At 47.4% G+C, this 21,511-nt stretch overlaps 1 long non-coding RNA gene across 1 annotated transcript; it reads right to left on the reverse strand.

The window, feature by feature from the left end:
* Positions 1-627: 627 nt before the first annotated feature.
* On the reverse strand, positions 628-19,105 carry LOC122463263. Its single transcript, XR_006286448.1, has 2 exons — positions 18,952-19,105; positions 628-689 (listed from the first exon to the last, which is right to left on the reverse strand). It is a non-coding gene; the product is annotated as an uncharacterized LOC122463263 (long non-coding RNA).
* Between the last annotated feature and the right edge of the window lie 2,406 nt (positions 19,106-21,511).

Genomic DNA, 21,511 nt, shown 5'->3' on the forward strand with positions numbered 1-21,511 from the left:
TCCAAAGTCAAACTTTGCTGGGTCTATTGTCGGAACTTGAGTTTCACACTGGGGTTTTACAATCGACTCAGGCTCAAAGAGGTCTGCTATCTTTTGTCCTTGCTTCACTACAACATCACGACTCGTTTCATTAGCAATCAGTATAGTCACCCTTTCCTGGGTTTCAACAGGTAGAGTTATGACTCCACTGGGGACCAGCACTCCTTCAGGGAGCTCTCCTCCCATCGGCTGCTCTATCATTGCTAACGTCCGTTTACTGCCTTTCAGACAGGTACTCAAGACAAGCACTTCTTGCTCCGTCCTTGCAGGCACTACTAAGGGGGTCGTGCCCACGTACTTCAGTGCCCCAAGCGGTAGCTCAGATGTGTCCCTTTTAGCGCTCTCAATTTTCCTATAGGCTTCAGCACAAAGCATATGGATCATCAGGGTATTCAGGTACTGGTCCCCAGCCCGCCTTCTGCAGTAATCCGCGAGTACCTTGAAGAGACTGGAGTTGGTCCCTATCAGCACAGACACATCAGAAGTCCCTTTAGGGTCAGGGCATATTAAGGCAGCTGTGTCTACCTCTTCTCTTACCCCAGCAACCTCCTCTGGGAATTCCAGGTGCACTATGACATACCCTTGGTAGGTTTCAGAGTAACAGCCGTGTTAGTCTGTATTCGCAAAAAGAAAAGGAGTACTTGTGGCACCTTAGAGACTAACCAATTTATTTGAGCATGAGCTTTCGTGAGCTACAGCTCACTTCATCAGATGCACAGTATGCATCCGATGAAGTGAGCTGTAGCTCACGAAAGCTCATGCTCAAATAAATTGGTTAGTCTCTAAGGTGCCACAAGTACTCCTACCCTTGGTAGGGGTATTCATCCATGCTGAGGCCACACAGGCCAAGGCCAGTCAGTGGCTGTATAGGCAGGTGCCTAAGCATCTGTTTGTAGAATGACTGAAATAATAGTCACTTGAGATCCAGTGTCAAGCACTGCTTTACACTCCACCCCTTCAATCCTCACCATGACCTCTGCTCGAGGCCCTATCAGTCCTGCGGGGATCCCAGCTGGACAGTCTTTTCTGGGGGAATCTTCAAATCCTGCAGACCTGGGGGGTCCCTGTCCCCAGACCCTCTGGCAGCTACCGGATTTCTCCCAACTGATCCTCAGCTTTCCATACACTAAGGAAAGGTTTTCTTCATTACGGCACTTGGCAGCACTGTGTCCATCCTGACCACATCGGTAGCAGAAGAATTGACCTTTCCCCCTGCGCCTGGGTGGAATGGTGGCTCTAAGTGCGGGCTTCTCAATCGCCACATTTTGAGGCTTCTTATTCCTGGAAGTCTGAACTCGGTCAACGGTGCTTTGCAGCTCAGCTATCCGTTCCGTCAGGACCTGCATTTGTTGGGCAAGTTCCTCTCTGGTGCTCACCATCAGTACACTGGCCGTTTGCAGTGGTGTTGTGCTGGCTGGATCCGATGTTTGGGCTTCCCAAAATTCACTGGCAGCCTGCCTTTCTTCCTCCTCTCTGACCTCTTTTATCAGCTGGGAGTAACTTGGGGGATGTTCCCGTCGTTCTCTTAGCTGGAGATGAAGTAGAATCGGGTTCTGATACTGAGTTCCTCTTACAATTTGAAGCCAGTCTGGTCTGATCCATCTGCTCAGCAGTCACTGCTCCCTCATGACAGCTCTCTGAAGCAGTCTCTCCAGTCTCTGTATGTAGGCTGAAGCCTTCTCACCCTTTTGTTTTCGGGAATTAAGGAACTTACAGTAGCTGTCTTCAGGGCCCTCTACGCTCCCAAAGTTGTGTTCAAGGGCCTCTAGGCAGTCCTTCACACTGACCCCGGGGTCAAGGAGCTTCAGGGTGCGAATCACATCTAATGCTGGGCCGCCAAGGCTCTCTATGAGGCATCTTCACTTTTCTGCATCTGGTACGGCCCACTCTTGCAGCATTTCAGTGGTATGCTCCAACCAGGGTTCAAACTCCTCCTCCCCAGCAAATGATCTTAACTTACGACAAGAGTTTGACGCAGCATGGGACAGCACAACCTTTTCCAGTGTTTGCCCCAGAGCTTTTGTCCAATCATCAGCCAAGGCTGCAGCCTCTGAGCTAGAAGCTGCTGAGCCAGGGCCCAACAAACCTGACAAATTAGCCATTATACAAACAGTAATTTCCTCAAAATATAAGCACAAACAAACAAAATATAAATTGTTTCCCAATGTAGTGGATCACTCAACAGGTGCTTGCGAGGGGTACTGACCCAGGCATCCCGGACGAGCCCCCCAAAATGTAACCCTTCTGCCCGTCAGAGTTGGCAGCAACAAGGGCCGGGTTCATTATCTAGGGGATCCATTCCAATAACACAATGCAAAACCGGCTCGAGCCCCCACCCAGTGACCTGGGACAAATATATACCACCCCTGCTGGGCGCCTCCAAGAGGCAATACTTCCCCTCTCACAAGCACCTAGTCTGAGTGTAGCAAAAAGCCTTTTAATAACAGAGAGAAACAATGTGGCATTATGTTGGGGAAACACCACCAACAGGATTCATAACACAACCCATGAGCAAAAAAACCCACCCCAAGTAAATTGGGGCACGCCCCTTTCCCTTTGGTTCTTGAGTCCAGCAACCCCAAATCACCCAAAGTCCCAAAAGTCCAATGACCCAAAAGTCTGTGCCCGTGGTCAGGGCAGCCCCAGAGCTCGAAAGTTTATCTGCGGAGCTTTACCTCCCAACCTGGGTGGAGATGGGACGGGGGTAAGCGGCACCTTACATGATCTGAAGCTGACCGCCCCACAGCTCCATAGGCCTTCGCTCCGCTCCGCCAGCCGCCCCACGAACTGCTTCGCTCAGCTCCGCTCTGCGGCCCACAAGCAGCTCCTGCCATCCCACGAACTGCTCCACCAGCCAATACACAAACTGCTCCGCGTCCCACCATCCTATGAACTGCTCCACCAGCCTGTCCACAAGGCACTCCAGCCATCCCACAAACTGCTCCACAATATATCATCAGGCTCCCGCACCACTTAACACAACGCTCAGTGATTTAAGCTCTTTGGTGAATTCAGCTTGTAGTTGGAGAGCCTCAGTGCTGGTGCACTATTAGCCCAAAGTGAATTCAGCTCAGCAGCCCGTAACTAGACTTCTAATGAAATCAAAATTAGCTCTGATATTCCACAGTGGAGAGAGGAGGAAGTGCAATTAGCATGTAAGGCCCTCACCAAGGGGCCCATACCACCAAGTATTAATACTTATCCCCAACCTCCCTCAATTCACAGAGAATTAGAACCCATGTCCCTTGCCTAGCGAGTGCTACTTAGTTGATGGTGAGTCCCTCCATCATAACAAAAGGCCAAGTACAGTTCCAAGCACAGTTCCCATAATCAGGGTAATAACAATTTATTCTTCCTGCCCCAATAGCAGAGACACTGGGGATCCCACAGCAGCCAAAGTGACCATTTGGGCAGCTATGGCCTCATTCTAGGCAGGGTGGGTATGCCTATGCAAATGAGATCAGCCCCTGAAGTTCTTTTCCACAACTTGCCACACCTCACCACCAGATGTCAGGGTGGAGCTCATCCTGACACTGCTTACACGTTGTTTAGCATAACTTTAGCACATATTCTAAGGGACCATTCAAAGTGGAGCGGCCCTGCCAAAGAATCCTCCCACCAGCACAGGATCCTCAGTGGAGGAAAACCAGAACTGTATAAGGCCCTTGAGCAAAGAAAAGTCCTTGTGTTTATCGAGCTACTGGGTGGTGGGGGAGGAAGAAAAAGGGAGCCAATGAGAATGTAGGAGTACTTCTAAAGGGGTATCTAGTTTAACATCATCTACACTCAAAGTCTTCAGTCCCTTTTCCCCATGAATTTTCTTACCTCTCAGGGAAGTCCAGGGTTTCTTGGGTATACAGGCCCCAGTCTGGGCCCCACTCTGCCTTGCTCAGTAACTTTTTCCTAAGGTGATTTTGCCTCTCCTATTCATGCCCTTTTTCTTGAGCTTGTTTTTCCTCAGCAGCTTGTGAAAGAATTGGATAATCAGACTCAGCTGCTTGGGTTTCTGTTTTCTCTCCCTCTCTGTGATAGCTCACTTCTATTACAACTTATCACCAGCACAGCACCTCCTACAATCTGATAATAACCCTTTTGCATATGCCACACGCAGACCCACTACCCAACAATTCTGAGCTCATGTCCATTTATGGTGACTATCAAAGTGTCACTGGAAGAATTCTGGGTAGAAATCTTGTGCAAATGTTGCTGTTTCTGTAGCCAGACTTCCCGTAGTCACCAGTAGATGGAAGCAGAGAGCTCCACTGGCTTGTCCTCTGGAGTTCTGGCTAAACAGGTTCTGCAGAGGAAGCAGCTCTGGAGCATTCCCCCATTCACCGGCAGACAGGATCAGAGAGCTCCTTTCATTAATTTGTAATGAAAGACTTAAGCAATTTCTTTTACTTTAATAACTGATGTGGCAAGCCCAGAGGTGCCGGGGCTCTGAACTGCCAGGCCCAGAGGTGCCGGGGCTCAGCCCTGGCACGGATTAAGTCCTGCTCCTTGCCCTCAAGAGCACCAGGCCACAGGGCTCACACCCATTGGAGTCAGAGAGATCACTCACATACTCAAAGTTAGAGCAGGTGCTCATGTCCTTTGCTAACTAGGGCCTCCCTGCTGTGCACGACTGCAAGTCAGTTCTTGTGAGCGGGTCCCTCATGCTCAGTCGCTGCTCCCTGGAAAGGCGGCTGTCGAATCCAATGGCACAGTCAGATGACAGAGGGGTTGGATGGGCTGGGGAGGGCGGAAGATGGCTGTACATGTCTGGATGTCACACATCAGTACACATGGAGAGCAGAGCGGCAGCGAGTGGAAAAAGCACCTCCGAGTAGAGGCATGAAAGGTTTTACAGACTGTCCTGTCTCCAGTGTCATTGACGTCACTTCTCATTGCCAGGAACCTGGCAGCAAATCCCCCTCCATGCCCCAGATCTCAGAGGCATTTATAACAATGTCAGCCTGGGCTGTAGCTTCTCTGAAAATGAACTCACAGACCTGGCCCCAGTGAGCAGCACAACACCAAAGAGGAATGTCCGCGGACCAAAGCTGCAGTGTCAGCGTGGGTGGGAGTGTTCTGGCTCTAGCTGGGCTATGGTAGGCGAAGCAGCCCACACAAACCCTGCCTCAGCCGCCTGCCGCGGGGTCACAGTGCTCTGCGGGCACCCTGCTGGGGGAGACGAACCGAAAGGCAGCACCCTACATCCCCGCTTCCCCTGCAGGCTGGTGCCTCCCTGGCCCTGGCGTGACACACGTACATACATTCCTGGAGAGAGTAGCTAGCAAAGAGCATTAAGCCCAGACCTATCCATAGAATCATAGGATGGAAAGGGACCTCAAGAGGTCATCTAATCTAGTCCCCTGCACTCATGGCAGGACTAAGTATTTTCTAGACCCCATCCCTGACATGTTTGTCTGACCTGCTCTTAAAAATCTCCAGTGACTGAGATTTCACAACCTCCCTAGGCAATTTATTCCAGTGCTTAACCACCCTGACAGTTAGGAAGTTTTTCATAATGTCCAACCTAAACCTCCCTTGCTGCAATTTAAGCCCATTGCTTCTTGTCCTATCCTCAGAGGTTAATGAGAACAATTTTTCTCCCTCCTCCTTGTAACAACCTTTTATGTACTTGAAAACTGTTATCATGTCCCAACTCAGTCTTCTCTTCTCCAGACTAAACAAGTTTTTTCAGTCTTCCCTAGTAGGCCATGTTTTCTAGACCTTTAATAATTTTTGTTGCTCTTCTCTGGACCCAGTTATGCACCCACCTGAAAGTAGCTCCATCTAGGTTGTATTCCCCTAGTTTGTCTATGAGAAGGTCATATGAGATAGTATCAAAAGCCTTACTAAAGTCAAGATATACCACTCTACCACTTCCCTCCTATCCACAAGGCTTGTTACCCTGTCAAAGAAAGTTATTAGGTTGGTTTGACATGATTTGTTCTTCACGAATCCATGCTGATTGTTACTCATTACCTTATTATCTTCTAGATATTTGCAAATAGATTGCTTAATGGTTTGCTCCATTATCTTTCCGGGTACTGAAGTTAAGCTGACTGGTCTGTAATTCCCTGGGTTGTCTTTATTCCCCTTTTTATAGAAGGACACTATATTTGTCCTTTTCCAGTCCTCTGGAATTTCTCCTGTCTTCCATGACTTTTCAAAGATAATCACTAATGGCTCAGATATCTCCTCTGTCAGCTCCTTGAGTTTTCTAGGATGCATTTCATCAGGCCCTGGCTACTTGAAGGCATCTAACTTGTCTAAATAATTCTTAACTTGGTCTTTCCCTATTTTAGCCTCTGACCCTATGTCATTTTCACAGACGTTCATTGTTAGATGTCCAGTTGCTACTAAACTTTTTAGTGAAAACTGAAACAAAAAAGTCATTTAGCACTTCTGCCATTTCCATATGTTTTTTGGAACATTAAGTAAGGTCTTCCTTGGTCTTCCTTTTGCTTCTAATGTATTTGTAGAATCCTTTCTTGTTACCCTTTATGTCTCCCGTTAGTTTAACCTTGTTTTATGCCTTGGCCTTTCTAATTTTGTCCCTACATGCTTGTGTTATTTGTTTATATTCATCCTTTGTAATTTGACCTAGATTCCACTTTTTGTAGAACTCTTTTTTGAGTTTCAGAGCGTTGAAGATCTCCTGGCTAAACCAGGGTGGTCTCTTGCAGTACTTCCTATCTTTCCTATGCAGTGGAAGAGTTTGCTCTTGTGCCCTTAATACTGTCTTCTTGAAAAATTGCCAACTCTCTTGAACTGTTTTTCCCCTTAGACTTGCTTCCCAAGGGCTCTTACCTACAAACTCCCTGAGTTGCTGAAGTCTGCCTTCTCAAAATCTATTATCTTTATTGGGTTGTTTTCCCTCCTACCTCTTGGCTTCAGTTCCTACCCCCCACATTTTCACAGCCATTGGCTTCTCAGCAATATGGAAATACACACTGGTCTCACTCCTGTTCCTAATTACATGGACCTTGTTTAAAAATGCGCGATGAAGATAAGCCCATCAGTCACCTGCCTGGATATCAGTTCTGGGGCTGATGAAACACTAACACTGACCCTTCCTCATTGTCCTTCCAACACCTCCTCTGTCCTCTCTGCCACCTCCAAATGCAGATGGACCCAGGCCCTGGCTAAGTCTCCCTAACGGCTCTTTGGGCTGATCTGCCTGACATAAGAGACTGTTCATCACCTAGCCCTCACTCAGCATGGCACACTGTCAGAGGTAAAATTCCACCACTTGCTTATAGTTCTGATTTTTCCCCTTTCCCCTCTTTTGGTTCCTGGCCTCCTGCCACACAGTCTCTGAGGCCCAAGGAGAGATGGGACAGTTTATAAACCAGGCCTTCTCCCGGCTCTCTCCCTGAGCCCCTCCAGCTTCCAGCCGTCTCGCCACCATTTCCTCTCAGCCCCATCTGTGTGAGGGATGGTGGGCGGTCAGGCAGGGTACAGGCTAACCTCTGCCTAGCTCTCTATTGCCCAGCTGTCTGCACGTCTCAGTCAGCCTGCCTGACAGTTTATCAGTGTCTGGCCTTCAGCCCCTTGGTGTCAAGTTGTGATCTGGTTTTGATTGATTTTTATGGACTAAATATCTGATACCAGCCCCGAAAGCAGCTGGATAAAGGAGTCAAGAGGGAGGTGGTGAGAGAGAAAGAGAAGGCGAGTGGGAGACGGTGAGAACAGACGCAAGTTGAGATAAACTGAGTAAGATGTGTCCGTGTGGCCTTGGCCTACCTTGGGAACCTCTCCATCCCATGTCCATGCCCATTCCCAGAACCAGAGCAAGGCCTGCTGCTCAGCAAAGTTTGAACAACAAGCTGTCTCACCAGATCAGCCTCCAGGGAGGACAGAGCAGAGCCAAAAATCCACGAGAAAAATGTGTTACAAAATTGTTCATCTGTTACTGATTGGGAGGCTGAGAGCTCACTTCATACCGCCCAATAAAATAGGCTTGGATGAGAATTTCCTGCATCCCAGATTAAGTGAATAAAGATGTTCCAGGAGGTCAGGGCAGCAGTTGGGCGGTTTGCACACAGTTTGCTGTTGCTTTCACCCTTTGTTGCTTAATGAAGAACAGAAGGAGGGTCTCCCCATCTTATTGGACCCACACAAAAAATCTTTCTTCTAAATTTAAATTAATTTCCTGTTGCAGGCCCTGGTCTGTTTATTTGACCTCGATGGAGGCTCCATCTTGGATGAGCAGCTCCTGCTCTCCGCCCCTTTCTGGAACAGTGCTGGTCCCAAAGCTGGCGGTTTATGGGCAGCGTGGCGGGGTGTAGAGCATGACCTAAGATTAACTCAGGCTAATTACAGCAGGACATGCTTTGGAGGAAGAGCTCCGGTTCCAGATCCTGCAGGCAATGCTGGGATGTCATTGTCTCTTACTCCAATGGCAGGACATGGGCAAGCCAAAAAAGAAATGGAAATTGAGGACGTGACCATGACTCAGAGCATTCCTGGAAAGCTGGTGTGAGCGCCCAGTGCAATAGGAGAGAGATCTCCGGGCCTGGCTGTTCACAGGGCAGAACTCCAGCTAAGCCAGGATGTGGCTGAGAGAGGCAGACGGAGCCCCAGGCAAGCCTTGCACACTGACATATTTCACTCCTCTCCAGGAGCGATACCTGATCAGAGAAGTCTGCAGGGCAAGGCCAGCCAGTCATGCAGTGTGGCAGGCACTAGGGCTGGAATCTGAGCAGAGGGACAGTGGGATTTCAGAATGGAGCCTTCTGCCCTGGTCATTAGTCTAAACCCAGCCAACGCTGGTAGTGACTGAAACTCGTCGCTGAGTGGCCCATGGCCTGGGTGGGATGAGCTGGAGGACTCAGTCCAGTTGCTACTGGGCCAGGTTGGAGATCTTTGCCCGGGTGATGAAGAAGGAGAACACGTCCCATCGCTGTGGTTCAGTGTCCACTTCTTCCTTCACCCCCAGCCTCAGCATTTAACCTGCCATGTCCTACATTCCCTGTCGCTCTCTGAATATGAATGTCATGCCCACCAGACTCTACACTGGGACCTGAGGCACCACTGTCCCTCGCGCCTGATTATTATAGGTACCTGCAATTTCATACAGTGCAATGCATTGTGAGGCGTTGCATGTCCCAGAGGTGACCCACAATGCATTGTACATTAATATGGGTGACTTCAGTAAAAGGCAGTGGCCAAATCATTACTAATGTAGGGCTGGGGCAGCTGGCCACAGGGGAGGGATGGAGAATGGGTGAGGGGTTCGCAGGGAGCTGGCATCATAGAAAAGTAGGGCTGGAAGGGACCTTCCAAGGTCATCGAGTCCTGCCTCCTGCGCTGAGGCAGGACCAAGTAAACGTAGACCATCTCTGACAGGTGTTTGTCCCACCTGTTCTTACAACCCTCCAATGCTGGGGATTTCACAACCTCCCTAGGAAGCCTGTTCTAGACCTTCACTACTCTTCTAGTTAGAAAGTTTGTCCTAATATCTAACATAACCCTCCCTTGCTGCAAACTAAGCCCTTTACTTCTTGTCCTACCTTCAGTGGACATGGAGAACAATTGATCAGTGCCCTCATTAAAGCAGCCCTTAACACTGGAAAAGTGTTACCAGCTCTTCCCTGAGTCTTCTTTTCTCAAGACTAAACATACCCAGTGTTTTAAATTTTCCCTCATAGGTCAGGTTTTCTAAGTCTTGTGTCATTTGTGTCACTCTCTTCTGGACTCTCCAATTTGTCCACATCTTTCCTAAATGGTGGAGCCCAGAGCTGGGCCCAGAGCTCCAGCTGAGACCTCACCAGTGCTGAGAAGAGTGGGTCAATGGAGACGAGGGAAAGATGGGAGGAGGGAAAGCAGTGAGAACCACTGCACACATGGAAGAGAGAGGCTAGAAATCCAGCTGTCCAGTGCTGTCCAGGTGTGATGGGCTGGCGGGTGGCAGAAAGCTACAGCCCACACTAGCTGGGGTCAGAGGAACTGTAGCTGGTGGATTCCCCCATGAGCTCTGGCTGGATCATGTTACAGTGACAGCTCCACAGCCTGGGAGAGTGACGCTGCACCTGACATGGAATGATGCCTGCACAGGAAAGGCACATTCCCCCGTTCTGCAATCAGCTCTGTCAGTGTTGGACCTCAGAACCTCAGTGTCATGGGAATGTGGCCAGTCTTCAGAGGACCACAGGAGTTGCCAGGCTGGCTCAGGCCCAAGGACCATCCAGCCCAGGATCCTGTCTCTGGCAGTTGCCACCATCACATGCCTCAGAGGAAGGTGAAGAACCTGGTGGATAATCTGCCACCAGGAAGGTCTCACCTTAAACCCTATTAGTCAGAGATCGGCTTAAATTCTGAAGCAGAAGGTTTTACCTCCCTACCTGCATTAAAGGTTACAACCCTGGGTATTCTTGTTGCCACTGTCTCACCCAGCCTTTTACTGAGCAGGACCCTCCTCTGTCCCCGGCACCATCAGCACGTATCTTACACTATGGAATGAAGGCTACATGTGTAAGAAATGACGATGTGCCCTGCTGGGCTCGTAGGAGCACCAGTTTCCTCCTCTCTGACTGTGCTGCGCCTCACTTCCCCATTCCCAAGGGGCAGTGGCTGCACAGAGCAGACATTCCAGTAGATCCTCTCCTTCGTTTCTGGGTTCCAGGCCCCTGATGCTGAGCAGCTGTAGGCCATCCAATTGCACCCTTCATTTGACAGAAACGTGGCCTGATTTGCAGAGGTGCTGAACACCCAGGACTCCAGACAGAGCTGGGGGAGCTGTGGGTGCCGAGCAGGACCCTATCGGGTGGACTCGAAGCCAAATAGTTAATAAGATGACGCCCAGTGCAATCTGCAGAGGAGCAAGCTCACTGGGGGACCAAGGGGTCTACCCACCCACATAGTATCCAGTATTAGAACTTTATTCCACTGCTGGTTTGCACAGACCTGCTAAGCACTCTGTTTAACGGGTCCCCTATTTATTGACCGGACAAGGGGCAGGGCCTTATCTACTCAGGGATTTTGAAAGCAACTTCAACAACAACAGCAACCACAACAACCACAACAACAACTTCTCCTTCGTCAGCGCTTAGCTGAATAGTTGCCTGTAGCAATCGTTCACCATTTGGTCTGTTCCTATGCAACAGCAAGAGCTTGATGGGCCAAAAGTCCAACGTCAAAACAGACTTGATGCACCGTGTACTAGGGGGTCTGCCTCTGGGCTGCCTTCACCCCTCAGTTGGTGGAATTTTATCCCAGATGTTACAAGCCACCCAGAGAGCAGCATTCGCCGGAATGTCTTGTGGCATTCTTGCAGCATGTCCAAAAAGCATAAGGTGCCTGCTGCCGACAATGACCCCAGTAGACCAGAGCGACCGTAAACGTCTGCATTACAAATGAAGTCATTCCAACTTTATGCCCAATATACGACATTGGCATTTTGTGTGGAAAGCCTCCATCTTTGCCCAGTCTGAGCGGCACAGTGTCCATGTTTTGCGACCACACAGCAGTATGGAGAGGCTACAGCTCGAATAGATCCTGAACTTGGTTGTCATGCCGAGATGATGTTGATTCCATATGCATCATTGCAGAAGTGTGGTGTTTAGATGTTGCTTGTAATTATTAGAATTGGGAGCACTGGCTGCTGGGAGCCTGAAAGGACAGGAAACAGGAAGGAAGCGGAGGAGTTGAGAGGCTGGGAGAAAGCTACAGAGGGTGCCTCAGCAGCTAGTGAAGACGTTTCCACTTTGAAAATAAAGTCCTGTTGAAGCTTGTTAGTAACTTGCCTGGTTGATACAACATTTTGGCGATGAGGATGCATCTTCTCCCTCTGAACTCACCTGCACCCTTTCTGCAAAGCCCAGGTGAGCCTCCAATTGCTTTAACCACCTGGATCCATATGTTCGAGACTTATCTGCTTGCAATCAGCGCTACAGAGATTTCTGAAGTAAGAAAGCATGTTCTGCTAATCCACTGCCTTGGAGCAGAAGGGCAGCATATATTTTACACTTTTCCCCTTGCAGATGATAAATATGAGACTGCACTCACTGCATTAAAGAATTTTTTGTGCCAAAAGTGAATGTAGTAGCTAATCGCTACAGATTTCACCAGCGTGAGCAGAAACCAGGGGAAACTATTATGCAGCATATTGCTTCCCTGAGGAGTCTGATTGTAATTTGTGACTTTGGGAATATGGCAGATGAGATGATTAGAGACCAGCTCATTGAGAAAACAACCATGCTTCATGTAAGAGAACGCTTACTTCTAGAACCACAACTTACACTAGAAAAAGCAATAACCATTGCTACTCAGATTGAGTCAGCTACAGCTGAAGCCAAAATAATGAGCATGGATACAGGAGGCACAGTCCAGGCTGTGACTTCTTTGCATAAAAGTTCACTACCACTGCAGACACACAATTGCAAGAGGAAAACTAATGTATAACCACCAAATCAGCAAATTCAAAATACAGTAAAAGCCTGTTTTCGCTGTGGATCCCCACAACACCTTGCAAGCTACACAGGATGTCCGGCAAAAGTAGCTCAGTGCAATCATTGTAAAAAGATTGGACATTTTGCTAAAGTATGTCGCAGTAGCCAGTTCAATCAACAGGTGCATGCAGTTACAATACCAGATGTTACTGTGCTGAGCGTGGACAAAATCACTACTGCACATATTCCAGAACAGATAAAGTGCGCTGTAAACGTTTCCACCGTACCCTCAGGCAAACCACGCTCTATTCAGCTAATGTTGGACACTGGCTCAGCAGTATCTATACTACCTGATTCCATCTATCTGCATTACTTTAAAGATGGCGTCTTACTGAACCCAGACTTCACTTGGTGTGCTCTTTGAAAAACCATATTCCAGGACATGGCTGCCTGCCAGCAATAGTTACATCTGGCGATTGCTGTGTAACCGCAGAGTTCTAAATTGTCCACAAAGGCCCTCCTTTCCTTGGCAGAGATTTATTGGCTGCTTTAAATCTCAGGGTAGTTAATGGACGAATGGATCTTCCTCAGCAAAGCACTCTTGCGATACACACACCAGTTTCAGCTGGGACCCAACACCAAGTTGAGGAGAAACTTGGCTTTGCTTATGGGTTTCTGCATAAAGTTAAAATGTGGAATAATGTGATGCCTGTATGACAGAAGTTACGGCGCTTACCATTTTCAGTCAGGGAAGCTGTTTCAGAGGAACTTAGAAAACTTTTTCAAAAGGACATTATTGAAGAGAGTGACTGCTCAGAATGGGTTTCACCTACAGTAGTGATGCAGAAGAAGGGTGAAGGCATTCGCCTTTGTGTGGATTTAAGAGAGCCAAATAAAACTATTGTGATTGACAGCCATCCTCTTCCTCACACAGAAGAAGTATTTGCAGAACTCTGTGGAGCAAAGATGTTTTCTACTCTTGATTTGCAGAGCGCATACCACAAGGTGATGTTGCATGAAGATAACAGAGACCTCACAGCATTTATTACACATAAGGGACTATTTCGTTTTAAACATGGTCCATACGGTCTCGCATCTGCCCCAAGTACCTTCCAAAAAAGGATGTCATTGATTCTGAAGAATCAACATGGAGTTCAGTGCTATCTGGATGATGTTATCGTGTTTGGAAATACTTCTGAGGAGCATGACAATAACCTGCAGTCTGTACTAAACTGCATCAGCACAGCAGGCATCCAGCTCAATCGGTCCAAATGCAAATTTAGACAAACTGAACTCTCCTTTCTGGGGCATACAATTTCACAGGCTGGACTAAAACCTGATCCAGGTCATATCCTGGCAATTTCAAATGCTCCTCCTCCAACAGATTTGCAAACCTTACGTTCCTTCTTGGGTCTTACCTCCTGGTATTCAAAATTCATTCCCAATTATGCTTCTGTCATTGAACCGTTACAGGAATTACTAAGGAGAAGTTCAACCTTAGCATGGACAACGGATGCACAAGCTAGTTTCGAAACGGTGAAAGACTTGATTGTACATAGTCCAGTACTTGCACTATTCAGTCATGCATTGCCCACAATTGTAACTACAGATGCTTCTGATTATGGACTTGGGGCTCTTCTCACACAACTGCATGAGGACAACACAGAGAGGACTGTTGCATTTGCTTCAGGGACACTAAGTAATGCTGAGAGAAAATATTCTACAGTCGAAAAAGAAGCACTTGCTTGTGTCTGGGCTACTGAAAAATGGAGAACTTACTTGTGGGGCCGCACGTTCAAGTTGCGCACAGACCACAGCCCTTTGACGACATTGCTCACCACGAAAGGACTGGGAAGAGCAGGAGATCGTATTGCTAGATGGTCTGCAAGACTACTGTCTTTCAATTATGAACTGGAATATAAGCCTGGGGACCAAAATGTGGACGCTGATTGCCTTTCTCGCCTGCCTTTGCCTTCACCAGATGGTCCACCAGAGGATGAGGATGTAGTGGTTGTGCTTATTACAAGCACTCTCACTGCAGTTACAAGAGAACAATTTCAAGCTGCTTGTTCAGCGTGTCCAATTCAACAAAAACTATGGGAATTTCTGACAAAGAGAAGGCCCAGTCAGCCTAAAAACCTTGACCCAGGTTTGCTGCCTTATTTTAGAGTTCGGGATGAACTTTCTTTGTTTGATGGCTGTGTGCTATGAGGTACACAATGGCTCCTTGTGCCAGAAGAATTACAGTCAAAACTCATACACCTGGCACACGATACTCATCAAGGAATTGTCCGAACCAAACAATGACTACGGGATCTGTATTGGTGGCCAGGGATGGACTCGCAAACTGAAGCACTCATAAAATCCTGTGTCACTTCTCAAATGCATGATAAGACAGCAGTGACATGTACCCCTCCATTACAGCCTGTTCCTCTTCCTGAATCTGCATGGGAAAAAGTGGTGATTGACATTGTAGGACCCTTTAATACTGCTCCAATTGACTGCCATTATGCCATCACTTTAATAGATTATTTCAGTAAATGGCCTGAGGTAGCGTTTACATCTCAAATCTCTTCTGCTACAGTAATTAAGTTCCTCTCTTCAGTTTTTAGCAGGGAAGGTAACCCCAAAGAACTGGTTTCAGATAATGGTAGTCAATTTTCTTCCCTGGAGTTTGAAACTTTTCTAGCACAGTGGAACATTTTACACAGAAGGTCATCCCTATATTACCCTCAAGCCAATGGGGAAATCAAACGGTTTAACAGAAGTTTGAAAGAGCGTTTGCAAACGGCTAAACTGGAAGGGTGATTGTGGATACTCTTCACTACTGATTTCTTGCAAGCATTCCAGGCTACACGACATGCCACAACGCAAACATCACCCACAGAGTTACTGTATGGGAAACAGATGAATACTGAACTGAACATTGCTGGATTGTTAAAGGCAGGATCTGATGCCCCAAACGAGGATGATGTGAGAAAAACAGTTGAACAGAACCAAGCAAAGTCTAAAGCTTTCACAGACAAGCGGCGGGGTGCTAAGGAACCGAAGTTTGAGTGTGGTTCCTTCGTTAGAATATGAAAACCTGGAATTTTACACAAAGGGGACCATAAATTCACAGCTTATCTTAAAATCATAGAGAAGAAGGGACCTTACACCTATTGACTTTCTGATGGGCGGGTATGGAATGCTTCTTATCTTGCACCTGCCTATGCACCAAGAGGAGATTATGCCAACACCCAGTCTGCATTGGATGACTTCACCGTAGTACCAACACAACAAGACATTGCACTGGAACTGGGGCTTGAGAGACGGCCTGTCAGACCCAGACGACCACCTGTCTGGACTAGAGACTATGTTATGTAGTATCTACAGTGTTTTCAGTGTAATATTTCTGCCAACAGTATAGTGTCTTGTTTCATATTTATTCCTGTGGTTAGAACAATAATGTTTATTTTAATTGGGAGTGTTTCTTAAGAGAGGAGGGAATGTGGTGTTTAGATGTTGCTTGTAATTATTAGAATTGGGAGCACTGGCTGTTGGGAGTCTGAAAGGACAGGAAACAGGAAGGAGTGGGGAGGAGTTGAGAGGCTGGGAGAAAGCTACAGAGGGTGCAGCAGCAGCTTGGTAAAGAGGTTTCCACTTTGAAAATAAAGTCCTGTTGAAGCTTGTTAGTACCTTGCCTGGTTGATACCACAAGAAGCTGTGATGCCAATCCGTAGAGTTGGAGGAACTGGTGGGTATAGAACCCAAATAGAAAAAGCTGGAGCCTCCTTCAACAGGTTAATTAGTCAAAGAGCTTAGAGTCACGAGTGGACCTGATCCTGGGTTTTGCAAATTTGTCTTTGACCACAAAACATGGAGGCCGACCTTGGCCGATTCCTCTTCCATTTGCTGGAGTGCCTCACGCAACCTGTCGGGGCTCTGTATTAGAAGAACAACGTCATTGGCATAGTCTAGGTCTGAGAGCAAGAGATCGCCGGTCTTAATGCCTGTGGACCTGACGGAATGCTGCATTATGAGATCCATTGCCCAACAAAAGAGTGCAGGGGCCAAGACACAGCCCTGCCTGACACCAGATCCTGATTTAAAAGGTGCTGACATCCGATTCCTCAGATGTACATGGGCATGGTTCTGTTCTGCAGCTCATTAATTAAGTCCAGCAGAGTGGTTGGGACACCTCCATGCTTTAAGGCCTTCTGTAGCATGACTCGGTCAACTGAATCCAACGCAGCCTTAAGATCGACATACGCTAGGTACAGGGGCTTCTTGCACTTGCCGTGTATCTCCCAATGCCACCCATGCCCCTTAATCAGTGTTAGTGCCCAGCAGTGATATCCCACCAGCTGGGCCTTCTTGTCTTTTTATTTGTTTTGGGGCTTGAGAGCTTGTTGTTGGGCAATAGCTCCCAGGTCTATTTATGGAGATGAGGTGGCAGCTTCTTTCTGTCTATCAAGAGGTTAGACCACAGGCCTTGGAGTCAGGAGTTGGGAGGCTTAATGTATTATCGCATGAAAAGAGCGTTCAGTCCCACAGAAGGAAGGCTGTGCAGTATAAAGAAAAGCACTGATGTATTATTAATTACTATTATTAGTGTTGATTGTGCTGGGAAGGATATTTCAAGGCCGGGGGTTGGTTAACCTTTTTAGCTTTAGTTAGGCTTTGTATTGATAAATGTTGGTTTGTATTAGATTAGATTTGTATTGATAAATGTTGGTTGTCGTCGATTTCACAGTGAACACACAAACTGATAAAAAGATATTTTCACTGATAATGACTAAAATGTACATATAGTTAGGCAAAGTACAGGAAATGCTGCTTGAGGACTTACTAGAGTTTGATTTAAGGATATTTACTTTGTATATTTTGATGTGATCTTGACAATTAGTGTTTTGACGGTTATAAAGCTTTGACTTTTTGAATTTCAGTGTCAACTGTCATTAAATAATTATTGTCTGACCGCCATTGTCTGACTCCTCCCATATTTTGCACAACTGTGAACATTTAAATAGATAAAAATTTAAAAAAGCTTAAAAATAAACAATATAGCCTGTCAAAATGATAAAAATGAAATTCTGACAATCCTACTTATATGCCAGACAATTTTTATATTATTTCACCAAATATTTCCAAAATTAGTGCATTTAAAAAAATATTTTTTAATCTGTGAATTGTCCCAAATTACCAAATTTACAAGGATGAAGAAGCTAAACAAAATTTGTTGTAAGGCTTAAGCCCTGGTTTTCATGTGCTAGTAGAATGAGGGAGATTTGGCTGTTCTTAGCCAGATAGACACCCCGGCACTGCAGCGAGAGGAGCAAGCTTCAGAAAATCCTCTTCTAAGTATCAATCCCTTTCTGTGCAATTTGAAGCACCAAAGTGTTATCACACACAGCTGACCTCTGTGAGCCAGAGACGAGCCAAGTTAGGCACCAAAGATAAAAGTTCCCAAAGTTCCAAGGGATGAGAAACTTGCATCCCATTTTCAAAAATGCCTCAGTCACTTTGAAGGGTAAGTCACTACGAAAGGCCATGAGATCTAGCCTCCTACGTGTCCTATGCCTTTTTGAAAATCATACGCCCACATCCCTATTTACATAGCTAAGTGAGTGGCCTCATTTCCAGGGCTGCTGAACACCTACAAATTCCAGTGACTTCATGAGAGCTGCAGCAAATCTCAGTGCCTTCAGCGCCTCTGAAGCCCCTATGTGTATTGATCAGAATGGTACTGGTCCTCTGCATTGCAAGCACAGGTCCAATCTGCTGGCCACTCTCACTCCCAGGTTTCTTTCAGATTTGCTGCTTCCCTTCTCCTTCCCACTGTTGTACTAGCTGCATTTTCTCAAATTTAATCCTACACTTCTAATCTCTGAGGGTACATCTACACTGCAGTTTGATAGCCCTGCCGCCTGAACCCTGTGAGCCTCAGTCAGCTGTCATGAGCTAGCTGTGGGTGTTTTATTGCAGCGTAGACCTACGCAGTAGGGCTCTAATTCAGCTCAGTAGTTAAGCATGTGTTTAAATCCAACCCTAATCAGCAAGGCACTTAAGCACATACTTAATTTTAGGCATATGCTCAAATCCCATTAAATCAGTGGAATTAAAGGTGCATAAGTGCTTTGCTGAACAGGAGTGGACATCAGAATCGGCACCGAAGTTCCTTTGTGTGATGTTCCTGTCCTCTGCCTCAGGAGAAGTTACTGGCAAGCTTCATTCTTGGCACCAGATTCTCTCTTAACAGGAAAAAGAAAAGGAGTACTTGTGGCACCTTAGAGACTAACCAATTTATTTGAGCATAAGCTTTCGTGAGCTACAGCTCACTTCATCGGATGCATGCAGTGGAAAGTGTAGAAGATGCATACTGTGGAAAATACAGAAGCTGTTTTTATACACACAAACCATGAAAAAATGGGTGTTTATCACTACAAAAGGTTTTCTCTTCCCCCCCCCCCCACACCCTACTCTCCTGCTGGTAATAGCTTATCTAAAGTGATCACTCTCCTTACAATAAGAAAAGGAGTACTTGTGGCACCCCAGAGACCAACCAATCCATCCGAGCACAAGCCTTCGTGAGCTACAGCTCACTTCATCGGATTCATCTGTAGCTCACGAAAGCCCACGCTCAAACAAATTGGTTAGCCTCTAATGTGCCACAAGTACTCCCCTTCTTCTTGTGAACACAGACCAACACCAACTGAAACCTCTCCTTACAATGTGTATGATAATCAAGGTGGGCCATTTCCAGCACAAATCCAGGGTTTAACAAGAATGTCTGAGGAACAGTGAGGGGGGACAGGAATAAGTGTAAGCAGTGTCAGGATGAGCTCCACCCTGACATCTGGTGGTGAGGTGTGGCAAGTTGTGGAAAAAAAACTTCAGGGGCCGATCTCATTTGCATAGGCACACCCACCCCGCCTAGACTGAGGCCATAGCTGCCCAAATGGTCACTTCAGCTGTTGTGGGATCCCCAGTGTCTGTTATTGGGGCGGGAAGAGTAAATTGTTATTACCCTGATTATGGGAACTGTGCTTGGCACTGTACTTGGCCTTTTGTTATGATGGAGGGACTCACCATCAACTGAGTAGCACTCGCTAGGCAAGGGTCATGGGTTCCAAAACTGTGTGAATGGAGAGAGACTTGAGACAGGTATTAGTACCTGGTGGTGTGGGCCCCTTTGTGAGGGCCTGAAGCACCAATTGCACCTCTGTCTCTCTCCACTGTGGAATGTCAGAGCTAATTTTGGGTCTATTAAGAGTCTTGCTACAGGTACTGGGCTGCATTCACCTTATGGTGCACCAGCACTAAGGCCCCCACTACTAAGAGCTGAAATCACTGAGCACTGTGTCAAGTAGTGGGGAGCCGGAAGATCTAGCGTGCAGTGGTGCTGTTCGTGAGACGGCGAGCTGTGCAGAGCGGAGCCGTTCGTGAGACAGCGAGCTGAGCAGAGCTGTTTGTGAGACAGCGAGCTGTGCCGAGCAGAGCCGGTCGTGGTGGAGCGGAGCTGTTCGTGAGACAGCGGCGTGTTCGTGAGACGGCGAGCTGAGCAGAGCTGTTCGTGAGACGGCGAGCTGTGCGGAGTGGAGCTGGTCGTGGTGGAGCGGAGCCATCCGTGAGACAGCGGTGTGTTCGTGAGACGGCGAGCTGTGCAGAGCAGAGCCGGTCGTGGTGGAGCAGAGCCGTTCGTGAGACAGCGTAGCAGAGCAGAGCCCTGTGGGGCAGTCAGCTTCAGGACACGTAAGGTGCCCCTTACCCCTTTCCCCCCACACACAGGCACATTTTAGCCAGACTGGGGAGTAACACTATGCAGATGAACTTTTGAACTCTGGGGCTGGACTTTTTGGACTTTGGGTGATTTGTGGATTGCTGGACTCAAGAGACGTTTGGGTGCTGGGACTCAAGAACCCGAGGGAAAGGGGCATGCCCCAATTTGCTTGGGGTGGTTTTTTTTGCTCATGGGTTGTGTTATGAATCCTGTTGGTGGTGTTTCCCCAACATAATGCCACATTGTTTCTCTCTGTTATTAAAAGGCTTTTTGCTACACTCAGACTATGTGCTTGCGAGAGGGGAAGTATTGCCTCTTGGAGGCGCCCAGCGGGGGTGGTATATATTTGTCCCAGGTCACTGGGTGGGGGCTCGAGCCGGTTTGCATTTTGTTATTGGAATGGATCCCCTAGATATTGAACCCGGCCCTTGTTGCTGCCAACTCTGATGGGCAGAAGGGTTACATAAGCAAGGGGAAATAGGTTACTTTTTATAATGACTCAACCATTCCCAGTCTCTATACAAGCCTAAATTAATTGTATCCAACTTGCAAATTAATTCCAATTCAGCAGTCTCTCGTTGGAGTCTGTTTTCGAATTTTTTTTGTTGAAGGATAGTCACTTTGAGATCAGAAATCGAGTGACCAGAGAGATTGAAGTGTTCTCCGACTGGTTTATGACTGTTATAATTCTTGACATCTGATTTGTGTCCAATTGTTCTTTTACGTAGAGACTGTCCAGTTTGGCCAATGTACATGGCAGAGGGGCATTGCTGGCACATGATGGCATATATCACATTGGTGGATGTGCAGGTTAACGAGCCTCTGATAGTGTGGCTGGTGTTATTAGGCCCTGTGATGGTGTCCCCTGAATAGATATGTGGGCACAGTTGGCAATGGGCTTTGTTGCAAGGACAGGTTCCTGGGTTAGTGGTTCTGTTGTGTGGTATGTGGTTGCTGGTGAGTATTCGCTTCAGGTTGTTATTATTACCGAGCCAAGCCCTGCACTCCTTTCCCAGCTCCTACTCAGGCAGCAGGCCAAGTGGCTTCAATGGCACTTTCAATGATTAAGGCCCAAGGCCACACTGGCAGAGCCCTGCACCATCCAGAGCAACGCTAACTCCCCTAGGGCTCCAGGCAGGAAGAGGGGTCAGGACTTTGGGTTTTGGCCAGTAGAACATCACCTACAGAGCAGCAGAAACTGACACACCCTGGTCAATCTGGGTGCTTGCTCCAAAGAGTTCACCATCTGAGACAGCCAAGGAGAGGAGACGATAGTGATCAAATAGCTGGGGAAGGGAGACTGTGGGGGGATCCCTGAGGAGGAGTCAGG

This window comes from Chelonia mydas, chromosome 18 (assembly GCF_015237465.2).
Source record: "Chelonia mydas isolate rCheMyd1 chromosome 18, rCheMyd1.pri.v2, whole genome shotgun sequence".
Classification (NCBI taxonomy): Eukaryota; Metazoa; Chordata; order Testudines; family Cheloniidae; genus Chelonia; species Chelonia mydas.